The sequence below is a fragment of the Ornithorhynchus anatinus genome, chromosome 4 (assembly GCF_004115215.2).
Source record: "Ornithorhynchus anatinus isolate Pmale09 chromosome 4, mOrnAna1.pri.v4, whole genome shotgun sequence".
NCBI lineage: Eukaryota > Metazoa > Chordata > Mammalia > Monotremata > Ornithorhynchidae > Ornithorhynchus > Ornithorhynchus anatinus.
Window position 1 is genome coordinate 45771950 of NC_041731.1, and position 18831 is coordinate 45790780.

An 18831-nucleotide genomic window follows, 5' to 3' on the forward strand; every position below is an offset into this window, starting at 1 on the left:
GTTAAAAGTGCTTCTCCAGTAAAGTGGTTCTCTCAGTTCTACACATTTGCCATAAAAGGAACTTTATCATTTGGAAAACCTGAATAATAACAGACTGGCTAAAACTCAACTGGTACTGGATGTCCCAAAACTTTCCGATTTCACCAACTTCTGGATCACCATCACAAACACAATGAGAGCTAATGGAAAAGAAGCCGTCTAACATTCTATTTTCTTTTAAAAACTACAGCTTTCATCCATAAATACATTAAAATTGTACCTATTAATGTTTCTACCTTCTGTAGGAAAGAGGTTAATTGCAAACCTATATGTTCTTAGACTTTCATAGCCTGGTTTTAGCTTTCATGTCGAGCAGACGTTATTCACATGGCTGTTCGAAAAAGTCCATTCATATATCTGACTACCTGGATTTGAATAGAAACCAGACAGCAATTCTTTAGTTCCAGCCACTATTCGACCCACTGGACAATAGAGATTTGTTAGCACACAGTCACAGGCCATAGGACACAAAGCTTAAAGCAGCTGAGAGATAGAGGGCTTCATGACACAGGAAATTACAGTGTTTGATGCGCTCCTGGAAGAACTGTGGATACAAAAAAAGCAACATAACTATGCCAACTCTAGGAACTACTGCCTGCATTTTTAACCACCTAAAATGTCATAAAAGTTCTACTGCTCAAGTACATAAAGTCATGAATCCCTTATGACCCCTTCCCGTTATAAGGTCTCAGTGGACTGGAGCAGACAGGAAACAGAAAACAGCAAAATCTGATTGGAAATTCTCAGTAGAAATGAAAGAAACAAACAGTGAATTAACAGGAAAAAATAAGGCCCTTGCCACTCAGGATCCTGATGTGGTCGATGTTTTTTCCTGATGTGGTCAATTTTTTTTAGAAGCAGTTATTTTACAAGACAAGATGATTAAAAAGGAACCCACAGTGTTTCAAAACTCCCTTGTTCTGATGAAAAGAAAATCAAACTGCAAACTCTGCTAAATAATTGGGAGGTTGGTTTTTTTTTCTGATTAAACCCCTATGGAAAAAAGTGTATGTATCCACTTCCCATTTAATAACCATTTTACAAATAAAATTTCTGAATTTGGAGTTATGTTTTCCAAAATAGTCACAATCAAATTCTGAGGGCCATCATTTTGCATATATAAGGTGATCATAGTATTTTATTTTACTGATGAGCAGGTATAATTTGTTACTTTTGTCAGATGGATTATTGTCCATTCAATGAGACTTGGGAATCCCCCTTATTCAGAAAGTGAAAATTAGAAAGGACTAGCTAAAGGGAAAGAGTCACCGTCTTCCAGCCTCCTCTCACAAACAGGAATTGATACCCTGATGGGCCACCATAAGACTACCTTTTCATGTCCTTCAATAATAATAATAATGTTGGTATTTGTTGAGTGCTTACTATGTGCAGAGCACTGTTCTAAGTGCTGGGGTAGATACAGGGTAATCAGATTGTCCCACGTGAGGCTCACAGTCTTAATCCCCATTTTACAGATGAGGTAACTGAGGCACAAAGAAGTTAAGTGACTTGCCCAGTCACCCAGCTGACAAGTGGCAGAGCTGGGATTCGAACCCATGACCTCTGACTCCCAAGCCCATTTCAGTGACACCACTGATTAACCAAGAAAAGTCACACTAGGTTCAGAAGTTAAGTAATTTGAAGAATAACTCAAACTTTCTTTTTGATGAAAAAAAAACAAAACTCAGAAGCCTTCCGAGGTAGTTTAGAAGCAGATACTATAATTTATCATTAAATCCAAACTACAGGCACCACCTATAAGAGAGCAAATCAAATGTCCGTACACACAGAGAAAGCTGAACACCAAGTTAAACAATCTTTAGATCAAGAAAAATTGCCAGTAGGGTACCTATACTGAAAAGGTCTGAAAGTAAGTCTGAAAAACCCATCATAACTATGTAGATCCACAAAGACAAGAAACATTTCTATCATCCTGAATGGCACGTATTTTATTGCCAATGTTGGATTCTTCTGAAGTAAGGGCCTAAAGGAGGAACACATATAGTAGATAAGACATATTTCTTATTGAACCCAAGAGCCAAAGGAATATAATCCCAAAGAAAAAGTTTATGTCTCTACCTAAGAGAGGACAGAAATGAAACAGTACTATAATTGTTGGTTGAAAACCACTATATTTTCCCAAAGGGAAGAAGAGAGCAGGAAGAAGTCTACAATGTGGAGTATCATTATGAATGTAGTCATCCAGGCCCACGGTGGGTAGGGGCCTCCAGAGGATGTTGAATTGGTTTCTAAAATACCTTTCACAGAGATGTGTTGAAGATATAAGGAATGAAGTGTGAAAAGCAACTCTAAATTCTTTGGAGAAAGGGCCCATAGAATACATGGTGACATTTTTATATGTGGTTAATTCAAGCATGTTTAAATTCAGGCCAAAACTGCTGAGATCCAGTTTTACCTGATATATTACATAATGTAGGGCAGCATTTTTATTTATTGCTCTTAAGAACCCAGTGTCAGGTGCATCTCTTGGAAGACTGAGCTGGGCTTCATCTCCTTTCATGTGAATGTTCTGGTATTATAAATCTGCTGGAGACGTTGGTGAGGAGCACAGCATAATCAATCTAGGAGCCAAGTACTGCTAGGGTGAATGGGGTGTAGAGACAGATGAAAGAACACAAAGCTAAACGTTTCCAAAGTCCAGACATCCCTTGAATGTTCAGGAAACATAAGGGAAAGGAATTCTTGAAAACAAACCAAGTCCAAACCATCCAATGCTGATCACTCGGTGGCACATTTGAAAGGCTAGATTCCAACTAGGATTTAAAAATAAAGTAAATGCCAGATAGATTTTTTTCCCAAAAAAAAGGCCATAGCCCTAATTCATTTACACCATTCCTAGAAATTAAAATGGGGTAAAACTCTCTGGTTTGGGTCATTTCACTCTTATAAGCTTGATTTTTATCGACGACTCAAAATTAGATGGTGAATTTCCTGGGATTAGTATTAATTTAAAATGTCTTTGATTATCTTTTCCTTTGTCATCTCTGGGTAATTTCCCTGCCCCATCCATTCGCAAAAATCACATAAAGTTTCTGGATAAGAAACAAAGGTGGTGAGACTCAGCTGTTAAGATTCCTGTCTGCCAGATGCCTGGAGCATCATTGTCTAGGAAGGCAGATCCAAGCACCACTGACTTGACAGCAGAAATTACCCATCTAACCTAATTGTATTTCAACCAGTCCTCCTGGAGCCAGAGCTTTTGTTTTGGGGATCTAAAAGCAAGAAATTTGCCACAGTGCAAATCATTACTTTAAATTAACCAGACCACTGAGAAACATTCACTGTGGCAATGGGGGAAAAAAACCTGAAAAAAACTGATTCATTCAAATAATTCCAAGGCTTGGAAATATACATCAATGAACCGAAATTAGAGAATCATGGAATCATTTGATTGCATTCAATGGGTCAAAAAGGTGGGAACAATAGCTGATTTCAGTTCTGCTGGGGAAAAATGGATGAATCATCCCCTTAAACCTAGGAGTGTTTTTCGAGGTAAAGGGAGGAATGCCAAGGAGGAAAAGATGATGTGGGCAACTTGGTTTGCTTATACCTGCACTAGCCATGGGGCACAGCCAGGACACACTAGGGACAGGGACAGAGGTTGTGCTAATTTAACAATTCTGAAGGTTGTTCTGTGGACACTTATCCCCTTCCACTCCTCCTTCAGCTTTCAAGCAACACTTAGGAAGTGCCTGGAGGAGGTTATGTGACAGGCAGCCTCCAAGACTTGGGGTGCAGGAGAAAATCTGGGCAGGAGCCAAAGGAAGACGAGGTCCTCTTTTCTCAGCATCCAGGGAAGGGGTTGGGAGGAGACGGGAAGGGATGTTTTATACTTCCTAGGCGCAAAGGAGAAAATTGAGCTATTTTTATTGTTCTTTTTGGTCATTCCATTGTGTATCCCTCACTATGTGAACACTGTGCCAGTGGTGCACACCACTGAGAAATCCAAAACAGACTCCTTTATTGCTTGCTTGGAAAAAGGATTCTTCTCAAAACCTAAGAGCCATAAAAAGAACACCCAAGCAAGTCTTGTCTTTCTGTAAACTGTAAACATCTGCATACTCACCCAGTAGCTGAAATAATCTTAAAGAATAGAAGACAGTTGAGCATTTCTGAACTTTTCTTTCAGTAACTTGAAAATGGCAGAAAGAGATTCACAAGGCTCTTTTTAGAGTCCCTTTGTGTATGTGTGTGTACGAGTATGAGTTCATGTGTGTGTTGAAAGATCAAGAGACAGGTACCAAAACAGTTAAAAGTTAACAAGCTTTCTGTGTGTTTCTTGTTTAAATCAGCACAAGGCCCTATTATGTGTTTGAATCCGAGGATTTTGGGGGTGCCTTTGGTTTCCTAAAATGACCATTAACATTTTCACTTCTAAAACATAAATACTGTAAAAAAATTAAACTAAGACAAAAAAATTGCATCTGACTTTGGAAATTTAATTTGTGTCAACAGCACTTGACAGCTGTTTTATTAAGCATTCAGAAAATCCAGGAGTTCAGGCTTAGCTTACCACCACAGACTTTTCAAATACTTTACCATGAATGTGGCCTCAGAATAGGTGTAGGGTCCTACTGCTGTGAAAAAGTCTTTATATTTAGGGTAATTATTACTATAAAATACTATAGCCAGAAGCATGACTAGACAAAGAAGCAGCATGGCTTAGTGGAAAAAGCCGGGCTTAGGAGTCAGAGGTTGTGGGTTCTAATTCCACTGCTGCCACTTGTCAGCTGTGTGACTTTGGGCAAGTCACTTCTCTGGGCCTCAGTTCCCTCATCTGTAAAATGGGGATTAAGTCTGAGAGCCCTATGTGGGACACCCTGATTACCTTGTATCTACCCCAGCGCTTAGACCAGTGCTTTGCACAGAGTAAGCGCTTAAATGCCATTATTATTATTATTACAAAGAAGTTGGAAAGGCTTGAGTTAAGGTTATAGAGATTTCCACATTCTACTGGCTAGTAGGAAAACTGTCTTTTTCCATGCCAAAAATACTCACTTTAATGAACTCTACAGCAAGTTAAATTACCCAAGAAATTACTCACTCTACTGGGAGGGAATGATATACCTACTCTGCTTGACTCGAATTGAGCAGAGATACCTTTATGGGACCTTGATGGGTTGGCACTGGAGCCACCTGCCATTAAGAAAATTGGGCACCTTTAAATCCTAAATCGGTTGGTTTTACAATGACACAACTCAAATCTGTGGTTAACCACCATTTCATACAGAATCTCAAGACTCTTTGATAAGCCCTGCCAAGATATGATTAAGGCCAGCAGAATGAGCAGTAGGAGGTGTGATTGAAAGAGACTGGGCTGGAGCAGTAGGCAATGAGAGCCAATACATACCTCCTGAGTGGCCAGGACAATATGTTAAGGAGGCTGCAAATCCCTCCCCTTAAGGCTAGAGGACTAGTTGTTAAATCCTGTAAGGCGGAGGTAATGCCTCTGATGACAACTGCATTGATCATCTCAGTCGGTTGCAACTGTTTATTGCCAAATAACCTGATCTTTCCACCCAAACCCTGTCCTCCCCCTGTCTTTCCCATCACTGTAGACAATACCACTACCCTCCCTACCTCACAAGGCCGTAACCTTGGCCTTATTCTCGACTCATCTCTCTCATTCCACCCATATATTCAATCTGCCACCAAATCCTGTCGGTTCTGCCTTTATAACACTCCTAAAATCTGCCCATTCCTCTCCATCCAAACTGCTACCGTGCTGATCCACGCACTTAGCCTATCCCTCCTTGCTGACCTCCCGGCCTCCTGTCTCCTCCCCTCTCCAATCCAAACTTCACTCTGCTGCATGGATCATTTATCAACACAAACGTCCGGTCCATGTCTCCCCACTCCTCAAGAGCCTCTAACCCCTGCCCATCCACCTCTGCGTTAAACAGAAACTTTATACCATCAGTTTTAAAGCACTCAGCTTGCTTCAACCTCTCTCACCTCACTAATCTACTACAGCCTAGTCCACACACTCTACTCCTCTAGTGCCAGCTTACTCACTGTACCCCGATCTTGTGTATCTCTCTGCGGATTCCTTTCCCATAGCCTCCCCTTAGCCTGGAACTCCACTTGAGTCTGGGGGTCAGAAGGTTGTGGGTTCTAATCCCTGCTCTGCCACTTGTCTGCTGTGTGACCTAGGGCGAGTCACTTCACTTCTCTGCACCTCAGTTACATCATCTGTAAAATGGAGATTGAGACTGTGAGCCCGATATGCGATGGGACTATATCCAACTTGATTGGATGGTATCCACCCCAGCACTTAGTACAGTGCTTGACACACAGTAAGCGCTTAACAAATACCATCATTATTAGTATATGTGCAGACCGCTAATCTCTCCATCTTCAAAGCATTATTAAGGTCACATCTTCTCCAAGAGGCCTTCCCCAATTAAGCCCTCTTTTCCCAGGCTCACTCTCCTTTCTAGGTTGTCTATGCACCTTGATTTGTGACCTTTGGACATTTGATATTCACCCCACCCCTCGCCCCACAGCACATATGTACATATCTTTAAATTGTAGATTATAAATCACATTTTTAATCATATTAATGTCTGTCTTCCCCTCTAGACTGCATGACCATTATGGGCAGGGAACCTATCTGCTACTTCTGTTGTGTTGTACTCCCAAGGGTTTAGTTCAGTGCTCTATACCGAGTAAGCCCTCAATAAATAAGTGACTGAAATAGGTAACCGACATGGCACCTGAGGGCCACCTTCCAAGGGAGAATCTGGGAAGATATTAGATGTGTAAGAAAGTCTGGAAGGAAATCAAACAAAGTTTCTTTTTATTGAAAGCGTTAACCCTGTACACTGGTACCTGCTAGGGGGCTTAAATGGTTAAATCCTTTGTAAGATTTTAAGGAAAAAGTCATGTGATAATTTCCTCCATTTGTGAAATTTTAAGATTTCTTCCAAAAGCTGACTTTTCTCCTAATCAAAATCCTGGGCCAAATTGCCTGTAGGATTAGGCTGAAATATCTCATTTTTTTAAAACCAGTTTAATGGCATCACCCAGAACTCTTCATTCCAGTTTCTGTAGCACCCAATGGATTTAGGTTTTCATCTGGATTTTGTTTTCTGGTAAAGATGCAAACACCATGTGGCTTTAGCTTTCTCTCTCTGTTCACTGAATATCAAGGTCAATTAGGGATGATGTCTGCCTAGCACACTCAGAGCCGATTAGGCGGCCACATCAAAAATTGGGACCATGCATAGGTCATCTGTTTACTGTGGCCTAGATTTTGGTAGAATCTGTTTAATTTGTTTTTCTAATTTTCTTTTTCAATTTGACTTTTCTAGGCAGGTTTTTTGCTTTTCTGTGGACATTAAAGACATGGTTTATTCTCTTAACTTCCATCCTGAGACCATGTCCATGTTCACAATCATGGTTGCTGTTTAGTTTTGTAAATAATTATAGGTTTCAAAGGCTTACACATTATAATCTAAAACATTTGGTCCATATGTCGTAGCTACGCAAAATGAAAGACATAATAAGTTAAATGCAGCTTTATTTAGCTTCTTTCTTCTGGCTCCACTAGTGAATGGATTCAGCATGCTTCTTACTGAGAAGAGAAAAGATGACAGAAAAATATTAAAGGGAAAACCATTTTGAGCTCTAGCTGGCCGTGTTAGAGGTGTTCAGGCAAGGTTGCCCTCAGGATCCCGCCCCGGTCAAATGACCAACAGATCCCAGACGTTCACCTGAGTTTCAAAGGAGAAGAATGAACAGTTTTTTGCAGCACTAATATTTCAGGAAGGTCGATCTGAAAGTGCACTGGAAATAAAATTTCTATTTTTGATTTGGAGGCCCCAAAGCCCTCTTCCAAACCAAAGTAAACAAGCATGTTCGTTGGAGGTTGGCCCCACCCAGGCTCTATTTTCAAACCACATAATTCCATTTTGAGAAGGAGAAAAATCCCAAAGAAGACCAATCCCCGACCTGCTGGTTGTCGTGCCAAGCCATCTTCTCTAGTGGCAGAGACTCTGGAGAGAAGATGAGTCAGATGTTTGGGACAATTAGTTGTAAGGAAAATAGGAGCAAGATTTTGACAGCGCTCTAGAAGCAATTTAATTGAAATATTCACAGGAAGGAGAAGCAAATTTTAATGCTCTCCACACTTCCTGAAATTCCTCTGAATCAATAAATACCAGTCTCCAAAACAGCCATGAAACTTTACTGTTGCAGTCTGCTGGATACTAACACGAGATATAAAAATCTCAGACAAAGATTAGTACAAGTACTTCAGAAAGTACATTTCTTAAGAAATGATAAGCATATCTCTGGAGCAGTTTGGCTCTCTTCCTGATCGATGCATTTCATTTCTCAGAGTAAGAAAATGTATGAAAGGTCAATGCTGCCAAGAAATCTGGTCCTCCTGCATCTATTCCCTCATTATTTACTGAGCACTTACTGTGTGGAGAGTATTATATGGAGTGTTTGGAAGTGTAAACTAAAAGAAAAAGGCACTGGAGCTGCCCTCAAATAGCTTACAATTTAATGGGAAAGACAGATACCATAATAGCAGGAAGAAGCTAAGAAAATGGGAAATCATATGAATATAAATTGGTATTTGCACATAAGACCTAAGGTTGCTGTTGAGATAAAAAGACCAGGAGAGTGGAAATTAGATAGGAATGTCTCCTAGAGGAGGTAGGTTTACACAAATCAAGCAATCAATAACACTGAGTGCCTATTGCGTATGTATATAGCACTGAGCTAAGCACTTGATAGAGGACAGCAGAATAGTATATATGATCTCTGACCTCAAGGATCTTACAAATCTATCTAGCAGAAGAGACAGACTTCAATAAATTACAGCTAGGGAAAAGCACTGGGCATACACAAGATATGTCATAAGTACCAGGTAGCTGTTGGGGGATATAAAGTGGGGAATGAGTTCATCAGAGAAGGCCTCCTAAAGGAGATCTGATTTCAGAAGAGCTTTTGAAGATGAGGAGAGCAGTCATCTGCCACATATGAAAGGGGAGGAAGTTCTAGGTGAGGAAGGGGAGTAAGGGTGGCAGGAGGCAGGAGGGAGGCACAGTCATTAGGTTGGCTTGATAGGAATGAAGAGTATGTGTAGTGGAAGGAAAAAGTAAAAAAAAAAAAAAAGGAGGAAGAGAGCTGATGGACTGTCTTAAAGGCAATGGTTAAAAGTTTTTGTTTAATGTGGAGAAGAGTGGGCAACCGTTGGAGGGTTTTGAGATATAGAGAAATGTGAGTACGCTGGTATTTTGGACAAATTATCTGGGCAGCAGAGTGAAGTACAGACTGATGAGTAAGAAACTGGAGGCAGGAAGAGCAGCAAGGAGGTTGATGCAGTAATCTGCTGAGATATTACAAGTACCTGGGATAAATGTGGGAGCAGATCCTGGAAGTGTTGTATAGGAAGAACTAAAAGAATTTGGTGAGAGAGTGAAAATGGGGATTGAAAAACATTCAGTCCAAGTCTCCCCGTTCCTCAAGAACCTCCAATGGTTGTCCAGCCATCTCTGCATCAAACAGAAACTCCTTACCAGCAGCTTTAAAACACTCAATCTGCTTGCCCCTTCCTACCTTACCCCACTTATTTTCTACTACAACCAAGCCCACACACTTCATTTTCTATGCCAACCTACTCACTCTACATCGATCTCATCTATTTTGCCACTGACCCCTTGCCCACAAACTTCATTCTCTATGCCAACCTACTCACTCTACATCGATCTCATCTATTTTGCCACTGACCCCTTGCCCACATCCTACTTCTGGCCTGGAACTCCCTCCCCCTTCATTTATGACAGACCACCACTCTCCCCACCTTTAAAGACTTACTAAAATCACATTTCCTCCAAGAGGCCTTCCGTGACTAAGCCCTCATTTTTGCTTCTCCCTGTCCCTTTTGCATCACCCATGCATTTGGATCTGTACCCTTTAAGCACTTGATATTCACCTCACCCTCAGTCCCATAGCGCTTATGTACATATCTGTAATTTATTTTAATGTCTGCCTCCCACTCTAGACTATCAGCTCTTTGTGGTCAAGGAGCATGTCTACCAACTCTGTGATAGTGTACTCTCCCAAACTCTCAGTACAGTGCTCAGCACACAAACACTCAATAAATACCACTGATTTAAAGAGAGGAAGGAGGCTAAGATAATACCACAGTTGTTGAAGAAAAAGTGTGGCCTAGTGGAGAGAGCACAGGCCCAGGAGTCAGAGGACCTGGGTTCTCATCCTGGATCCACAACTTGTCTGCTGTGTGACCTTGGGCAAATCATTTTACTTCTCTGTGCCTCAACTGCCTCATCTGTAAACTGGGGATTAAGACGATGACCCCCCTGTGGGTAAAGGACTGTGTCCAATCCAATTATCCTGTATCTATCCCAGTGCTTAGAACAGTGTCTGGTGCATAGTGAGTGCTTAACAAATACCATAAAAAAATGTTGTGGTCTTGGGTGACAGGGAGGATGGTGCTATTGTCAACTGCAGAGGAGAGGACTCTGGTGGAAAGATGAGGATTTCAGTTTTGGATGTATTGAGCTTGAGCTGCATGGAGAGAGGTTCTGGAAATGCAGATGGTAGGGGAGAGGGATCAGGGCTAGCAAAGTAGAGTCAACTGCATGGAAGCAATACTTAAAGCTATCAGAGCAGGTGAGCTCTCAAAAGGGAGTGACTGTAAGTTGAAGAGAGAAAGGTCCCTTACCCAAGAAAGAAGCCTGAGGGACACTGACAATAATGGAATGGGTGGCAGAGACAGAGCCAGCAAAAGAAACTGAAAAAGATCAGCCAGAGAAGAGGAGAAACAGGAGAGAAATGTGCCAAAAATAACCAAGTTTAGATAATATTTCTAGAAGAGAATGGTCCACAGCGTTGATGGCTGCCAATAGATTTAGGAGGATTAAGACTGGAGTAAAGTACATGAGAATTGACGATAAAGAGATCATTGGTGACCTTGGAGAGAGCAATGTCAGTGGAGTGGAGGGGGCAGAAGCCAGACTGTAATGGATCAAGGATGAAGTTGGAGGAGAGGAAGCAGTGTAAGCAACCTGTTCAAGGCATTTGGTCACGAATGGTAGGAGGAGGGTGGGGCAATAGCTGGATGAGGTAGTAGGTATCCTTTTTAAGAGGGGATAGGGACCTTAACACATTTAGAGGGGTTAGAGTTTAAGAGCAAGAAAGAGACAGCTGGGAAAGGGGAGACTGATGAGGAGGCTTTTGGTAACGTTCAAGCCTAATGGCCTTTATTTTGCTAATAAAGAAGTTAGTAAGGTCATTAGGGGCTAGATGGGGACACTGGGGGTTTGAGAAAGGTGTTAAAGGTTTGGAATAGTTTAGGGGTGGTTGGGAGTCATTATTATTATTATTATGGTATTTGTTAAGCACTTTCTGTGTGTTAAGCACTGTTCTTAGTGCTGGGCTGGATACAAGTTCATTAGGTCTGACCCAGTCCCTATCCCGCATGAGGCTCACAGTTTAAGTAGGAGAAAATACAGGTATTGACTCATTTTTATTTTTATTTTTTTACAGTTGAAGAAACTAAGGCCCAGAGAAGTTAGGTGACTTGCCCAAGGTCACACAGCAAACAACTGACACACCTGGGATTAGAACTCAGGGCTTGACTTCCAGGCCCATGCTCTTTCTACTAGGCCACACTGCTTCCCATTGAGTCACTGAGTGAGGTATAGTACTGGTGCTGAGCAGAGTTATAGCAGGTAAGGCTATGTTTAAATGGAAATCTACAAGATTACTATGGAAAATGATTGGGGTTTTCACCTTTCGAGTAGCTCCCATATTTTAGTATTCAACTATCAGAGGCATAAGATTTGTGTATAGGGTTGGGGGAGTGCTGAATGTTCAAAACATTTAAAGATGATGTTGTTCTGCGTATTTTCTCATGTGCCTAATAAAAGGAAAAGCAAAATCCACAAGATTTTCACAACATTTAGGCCTAAAGTTCAACAATTTGAACAGACTGTTCGTGACAGCCCCCACTTTTTTTTTCAAGTACACATTTCTATGCAATCCAACAGAGTGAATTGCCCTGCTTCCAAGGACTCATTACCAGCATGCAGCAATGTTTAGCCCAGCACACATTTACAAGTGGAAATCAAATATTGACAAAGAGAAAAAACCTCTTGCTTCCCCCAGAATTAATCACCCTGCCACCAACTGTCATTTCTTCACAGGTTTTAACTCAAATCTTTGTTTTAACACCAACTCTGCTATATTGTACTCTCCTAAGCGCTTAAACAGTACTCTCTGCACACAATAAGCGCTCAATAACTATGATTGTTGATTTAATTGGAGCCAGCAGAGATGATATTCCCTTCATAAACTGTGACGGTATGAGTTTCCTGAAGATGTTCTGTACTGCACACATAGTTCGTGGGGGAGAACTACCCCAGAAACGCCATGCTCTTTCAATGCAATTTGATCAACTCAATGTTAAATGGCCATAAAGCAGTCCACCAGCTTAAAATTTAGCTACATGACCAAACCCCACCCCTTGCCACTCCGCCAAGTTTCAGAATCAAGGCTTGCCAAATGACAGCTTAGTAACTGTGGCTCAACTGGTATATTAAGTGGAGGTTTTCCTTTTAAATCAGTCAGTGGTATTTATTGAGCGCTTACTATTTGCGGAGCACCATACTAAGCACTTCGAAGAGTACAATAAATCTTCGATGTCCGAGGCTTAGGGATTTGATTTGCTCCCCATTTAGATGTCCGAGGTTTAGGGATGTGATTTGCTCCCCATTTAGAAAATAACTGGTTCTACTACTTCCAGTGAGGGTGAGGCTGAAAGGTGCCCACTTAAGGATGTGAATGGATTTCTTAATCCCAGAAAGCATATTCTGCATGAATTATGCAAGAACCTTTTGAAAATGGCTACAAATCATTTATTTATTAGACTTCAAGCCTGTTCCAATGATTCATATGAAATAGCCTCTCCATATTTTTTCTTAAATTTAACCATGGAGAGAAAAAGGAGGACATAGAGGCTTCCACTGTGCAATTAAACATTTTTTTTTGTCAGAGATCATTGTTCACACAATTTATAAATAAATCTTGAGCATTTGCCGCTTACATTCATCTACTGCTACATCTTTGTTGGAGTGTTTCTGGGTATACCTCAAGGCATTAATTTCATTCTTTAAATTCCTCTAGGTCTAAGAGCTTGCAGGCTCTCAGATGGTGCTCTAGCTTTCTGGGCAATTCCTTCTAGTAATAACAATTATTATTATTATTATTATGATAATCATGGTATTTGTTAAACATTTACTTTGTGCCAGGCACTGAACTAAGCGCTGGAGTATGTACAAGGTAATTAGGTTGGACAGAGTCCCTGCCCACAAAGGACTCACAGCCTTAATCCCCGTTTTAAAGATGAAGTAACTGAGGCACAGAGAAGTTGAGTGGCCTGTCCAAGATCACACAGCAAACAAATGGCAGGACTGAGATTAGAACCCAAGTCCTTCTAACTCCCAGGCCCAGGCTCTACCCATTAGGCCACACTGCTTCTTCGCTCTGATCAGTGCCTTGAAAGTTTTTATAATGGGCACCAATTCAGCTGCAGCGTGCTTACGGTTTGAAATATCAGATGAAAAATTATATGAATAATTTACTTATATTCTGCTATTCCAGGGACAGGTATTTTGGGTAATGTTATTCTTTTCCTTTGAGCGTCAGGTGGCACCAAAGACTGTTAGTCATCTTGCTAGCCTCTTGATGAAATCTAGCTGCAAAGCTCCGTCTGGGAGCTGCTTCTTAACATTATGGAACCAATTCTTAGAGATTGTTAAATGCCATTATTTCTTGCTGTCCCAGCATTAGCATGCAACACCCATGCCCTGAGGACCACAACTATACTAACACAGGACTGTACTATCCCTGCTTTTCAACCAAGTCCCTAAGAAATAGTAAGAGGACCAGAGAATGAGGGAAGAGCTGCTAACTCCAGAGACTTTGACTCTTAGAGAACCCCTGATAGTGCTCTCCCAACTTGCAGGGGCAGTTGAATCAATAATATGGCAGAATCCTCCCTAGAGCCTCAGCCCATAAATGGAAACACAACAGAAAAAGGAACAATTTCTTGATCTGATATTTCAAACAAAAGCACAGTGCTGCTGAAGTGGCACCGGCCATAAAAAGCACTGAGGCTCTGAAGACACAGCTGAGCACTCGGCCATATCATGTAACTGTAGATAGGAACATGATCAACGTGAAAACAGTCTAAAAGAGCAATACTGCAAAAGAACAGGCAAAGAACACAGTTACTTTTGGATCAACTGCTTCAGTACAACTTTTTTTAAATAGTTTTTCCTACATGAGCACAACATGTAATCAGGGAAATAAGCAAACAAAGCCTAGTAAGGAATCCGACTTGAAACCATTTAAAACTCATCTCTAGTAGCAAATAGCTGAATATTTCAGGAAAAACAATTCCACTTTAGCCTCAAATACTGATTGAGATATCCGGAACATGCTCTCCTGAAGACTTGGCCTAGGTGATAGGGTTTTCCAGACAATCATGTAGGAGGGAACCCGTAACCCTTAGTTGCTAATGAAAGCACGAGACCTGCCTCCCAACAGTGGGAGATCATCATTCCCAAGACAAAGTCACTATTACAATGGAACAGTAGTAGGCAAGGAAAGTGTCTGTTTATTGTTGTATTGTACTCTTCCAAGTGCTTAGTACAGTGCTTTGCACACAGTAAGTGCTCAATAAATATGCTTTGATGAATAGAGACTCACATGAGGGGAACAGGACACAAGAGTCTCCAGCAATCACTACACCATTTGCTTGAATAGGGCAGTTGTAATAGTCATAGAGGGATGAAAGGTGTCATCCTCCCCCCAAGGCTGGAAGCTTGTTCTGGGCAGGGAATTCACACATTCTTTCAATCATATTTCATATTTATTGAGCACTTACTGTGTGTACTTTTCTAAGAGCTTGGGAAAGTACAATATAACAATAAACAGACACATTCCCTGCCCAAGACAAACACAGTCTAGAGGGGGAGAGACAGACATCAGTACAAATGAATTACAGATATGTACATATACATCTATCAACTCTGTTAGGTTGTATTCTCCCAAGTGCTTAGTAGAGTGCTCTGCACACAGTAAGCACTCAAATACCAATGATTGAAGTTTTTTACAGAGACATTCCTAAAAAATCAGGAGCAGTAGTAGACATTCTGTTTGGACATGGAGCAAAGTTTGGCAGCTAATTTGAATAAAAATATCACAGCGATCATGTAAACCCATTAGTCCAAGCTGGCCCAGACATTAGTCAGATGACTGGAGCATAGGACCTGGAGTCAAAGGTCCATTTCATTCATTCATTCATTCAATAGTATTTATTGAGCGCGTACTATGTGCAGATCACTGTACTAAGTGCTTGGAATGAACAAGTCGGCAACAGATAGAGACAGTCCCTGCCGTTTGACGGGCTTACAGTCTAACCGGGGGAGACAGACAGACATTAAACCATGTGTTCAGGATACCATACTAATATTATACATGTGTGCCTACAAACTCTCCCAAGCACTCAGTACAATCATCTGCACCAGGAACTCAATAAATACCATTGATTAATGGACAATTAAGCCAAAATGGCACTGTTCCCTTAAAGAAAGGCTTTTGTGACCAAACTTAGGCATTTATCCCCAAAATAAGAAAGGCCGGGGAGGAGGGCAATCTAATTTGACAGGGACGCTGGGCCAAACGGGAGAAACTGTGTTGTGAGCAATTGCTTCATGCTTTTAAGTTTGAGGCCTGTACACAGAGGTAGGTGGCTTCCATGCTTGCCCCAAAATGGTTCAGCCGGTGGGAGCATTGGCCCTTTAGGCTACTTTCAGGATATGATGTAACTCTGAAGACACCCAGGCTTCAGGCTCCGTGGTCATAACACATCCATTCAGAGCCAGGAGAGTGCTCTACTCTCATTTCACCAGATGGTTGGACTCTGAGCTACAACTCTTTCCCAGGAAACATGGTATGTGGCTCTGCCCCTGGATCCATGGGTCTTGGTCCAAGCTGACTGACATTACCCAGATGGTCTGAGAGTGGGTAATCTCCTTCCATGTTGGGCCTGATGAGAGTCATACATGTACCACAGATTTACTCATGCTCAGGAAGTGCCCATGATTCTGATTGCAATTCCCAGGGTACGGGATCGTCATCTAAGTCACAGAACCCAGGCCATATCCAACAATAAAAAGCCTGGCCTCAAGGCAGAGCTGGACCACCTCCTTGTAAGGTCAGCTCTCAGAATTCCAGCCTAGGTAGGGCCTGCTCCCTGAGAGGCTATATTTGAAATCAGCATGAATGAGCTTTGCAGGGATACATGAGATTTTTTCAGCTATGTTCACATACACAGGAAATAACTGCAGTGATATTTTCTAGTCATCAAACAATGGTATTTATTGTTTGCTTATGGTGTGCAGGGTCCTGTAACAATAATAATAATAATAATTATAGTATTTGTTAAGCACTTACAATGGGCAAAGCACTGTTCTAAGCGCTGGGGTTGATACAGGGTAATCAGGTTGTCCCACGTGGGGCTCACAGTCCTCATCCCCATTTTACAGATGAGGTAACTGAGGCACAGAGAAGTGAAGTGACTTGCCCAAAGTCACACAGCTGATAAGGGGCAGAGCCAGGATTTGAACCCATGACCTCTGACTCCCAAGCCCGTGCTCTTTCCACTAAGCCACGCTGCTGTACTAAGCACTTGGGAGAGTCAAATTCCACAGATATGATAGTCATGTTGCCTGCCCTTAAAAAGTTTACATGCTGTGTGGGGAGACCATTACTAAAATAAATTACGGCTATGTACAGAAGTGCTGGGGAGAAAGGGTAGGGTAAATATCAAAATCTTATTATTAATAACAATACTACTAACAACAACAATTGGGAGCTTTGCTAAGCACTTACTCTGCACCAAGCACTCAACTAAGCAATGGCAGAGATACAAGATAAACAATCAGTGGTATTTATTGAGCACTTACTGTGTGAATAATAATAATGTTGGTATTTGTTAAGCGCTTACTAGGTGCAGAGCACTGTTCTAAGCACTGGGGGAGATACGGGGTCATCAGGTTGTCCCACGTGAGGCTCACAGTCTTCATTCCCATTTTACAGATGAAGTAACTGAGGCTCAGAGAAGTTAAGTGACTTGCCCACAGTCACACAGCTGACAAGTGGTAGAGGCAGAATTCGAACCCATGACCTCCGACTCCCAAGCCTGGGCTCTTTCCACTGAGCCACGCTGAAGAGCACTGTACTAAGTGTTTGGGAGAGTACATTACAACTGAGTTGGTAGACATGTTCCCAGCCCATAAGGAGCTTATGACCTAAAGCAAATGGTTCCGATTTTATACAGGAAAACTCCACATAGCAAATTTTCAAAAGACCCCAATTCATTAAGTTATAGAATTTATATACATACACGTTTCTATATAAAGCCAAGAGACCCTGTGGATAAGACCCATCTGTTGAGCCAAAATTTAAACTAAATTCAAGCAGTGGTTAATTGGAGGAAAAAGCAAAGATGAGGAAAATAAAACACAAACCACCTTTTCAGCACAGGCTTTCATATTTAATGAGTACTCCTACAATAGTAATGCTGAATCTGGCCAAAAAGCCTCACATGACAAGATAAGGAAACATGAGGGTGGCGGGGAGGGAGGGGGGTGGATAAGCCATGCTGCTTCTCTGTCCAATTATGGTATTTGTTAAGCCCTTACTGTGTGCCAAGCATTGTTCTAAGCTCTGGGGTAGATACATGGTAATCAGGTTGTCCCATGTGGGGCTCATAGTCTTCATCCCCACTCAGTGAAGTAACTGAGGCACAGAGAAGTGAAGTGACCTGCCCAAGGTCACACAAGAGACAAGTGGCAGAGCTGGGATCAGAACCCACATTCTCGGACTCCCAAGCCCGTGCTCTTGCCAGTAGGCCATGCTGCTCCCCCCACACACACACCCTTCTAGACTGTGAGGTCATTGTGGGCAGGGATTCTCTCTCTCTATTGCTGCATTGTACTTTCCCAAGCGCTTTCCCAACTATTATTTCTGATCCATTAATGGGAGCTCTTGTATCCGGAAACAGCCTTCAATAATCCAGAAGGGCTAGGTTTGGCAAGACTGAATGGTTGGGGTTCATTCAATCGTATTTATTGAGCGCTTACTGTGTGCAGAGCACTGTACTAAGCGCTGGGGAAAGTACAACAATAATAAAAGGTGACATTCCCTGCCCACAACGAGCTTACAGTCTAGAGGAGCTTACCACTGGTCCCCCAATGCTGTTCCTTGCCACTTCCACCTCTTCTCTGGCCCCCACCTCTGGAGGCTCTGCCCCTGCGCTGCCTAACAAGACAAGTCGTTTTCTCCCTTCCCCGAGCCATCACCGAATGGAGTCTGGGAGATGAGGCTACAGTATTTTCCAAGCAACTCAACTTTCAGACCATTCGACTAATGGTGTATTTAGGAGCAGCCAGTATTGCTGGCTCCCTTTACACCAGAAGCTCTCCATCTAGACTGTAAGCTTCTTGTGGACAAAGAGCATGTCTACCGATTCCACTGTATTGCACTCTCCCAAGTACTTAGAACAGTGCTCTGCACAACATAAGCACTCAAAAAATACCACTGATTGAGTGATGACTGGCAGGCTGGATGCAAGTGAAGGGGTTATGGAAAGGATACTGGAATGGGGGATATGCAGGGCTGATTTTTGGAGAGGAAAAAGCAGGTGGTCACCCAAGCCTCCTTTTT

The 18831-nt window shown here is 41.9% G+C and overlaps 1 protein-coding gene and 1 long non-coding RNA gene across 2 annotated transcripts in view; one reads left to right on the plus strand and one right to left on the minus strand.

The window, feature by feature from the left end:
* The window catches only part of NR6A1 (nuclear receptor subfamily 6 group A member 1), a 201397-nt gene that overhangs the window by 103031 nt on the left and 79535 nt on the right, over positions 1-18831 (minus strand). The window lies entirely within an intron of this gene.
* The window catches only part of LOC120638335, a 28837-nt gene that overhangs the window by 1592 nt on the left and 8414 nt on the right, over positions 1-18831 (plus strand). The window contains exon 2 of the long non-coding RNA XR_005659939.1: positions 11584-11768. This is a non-coding gene — a long non-coding RNA (uncharacterized LOC120638335). The remainder of the gene's footprint in view (positions 1-11583; positions 11769-18831) is intronic.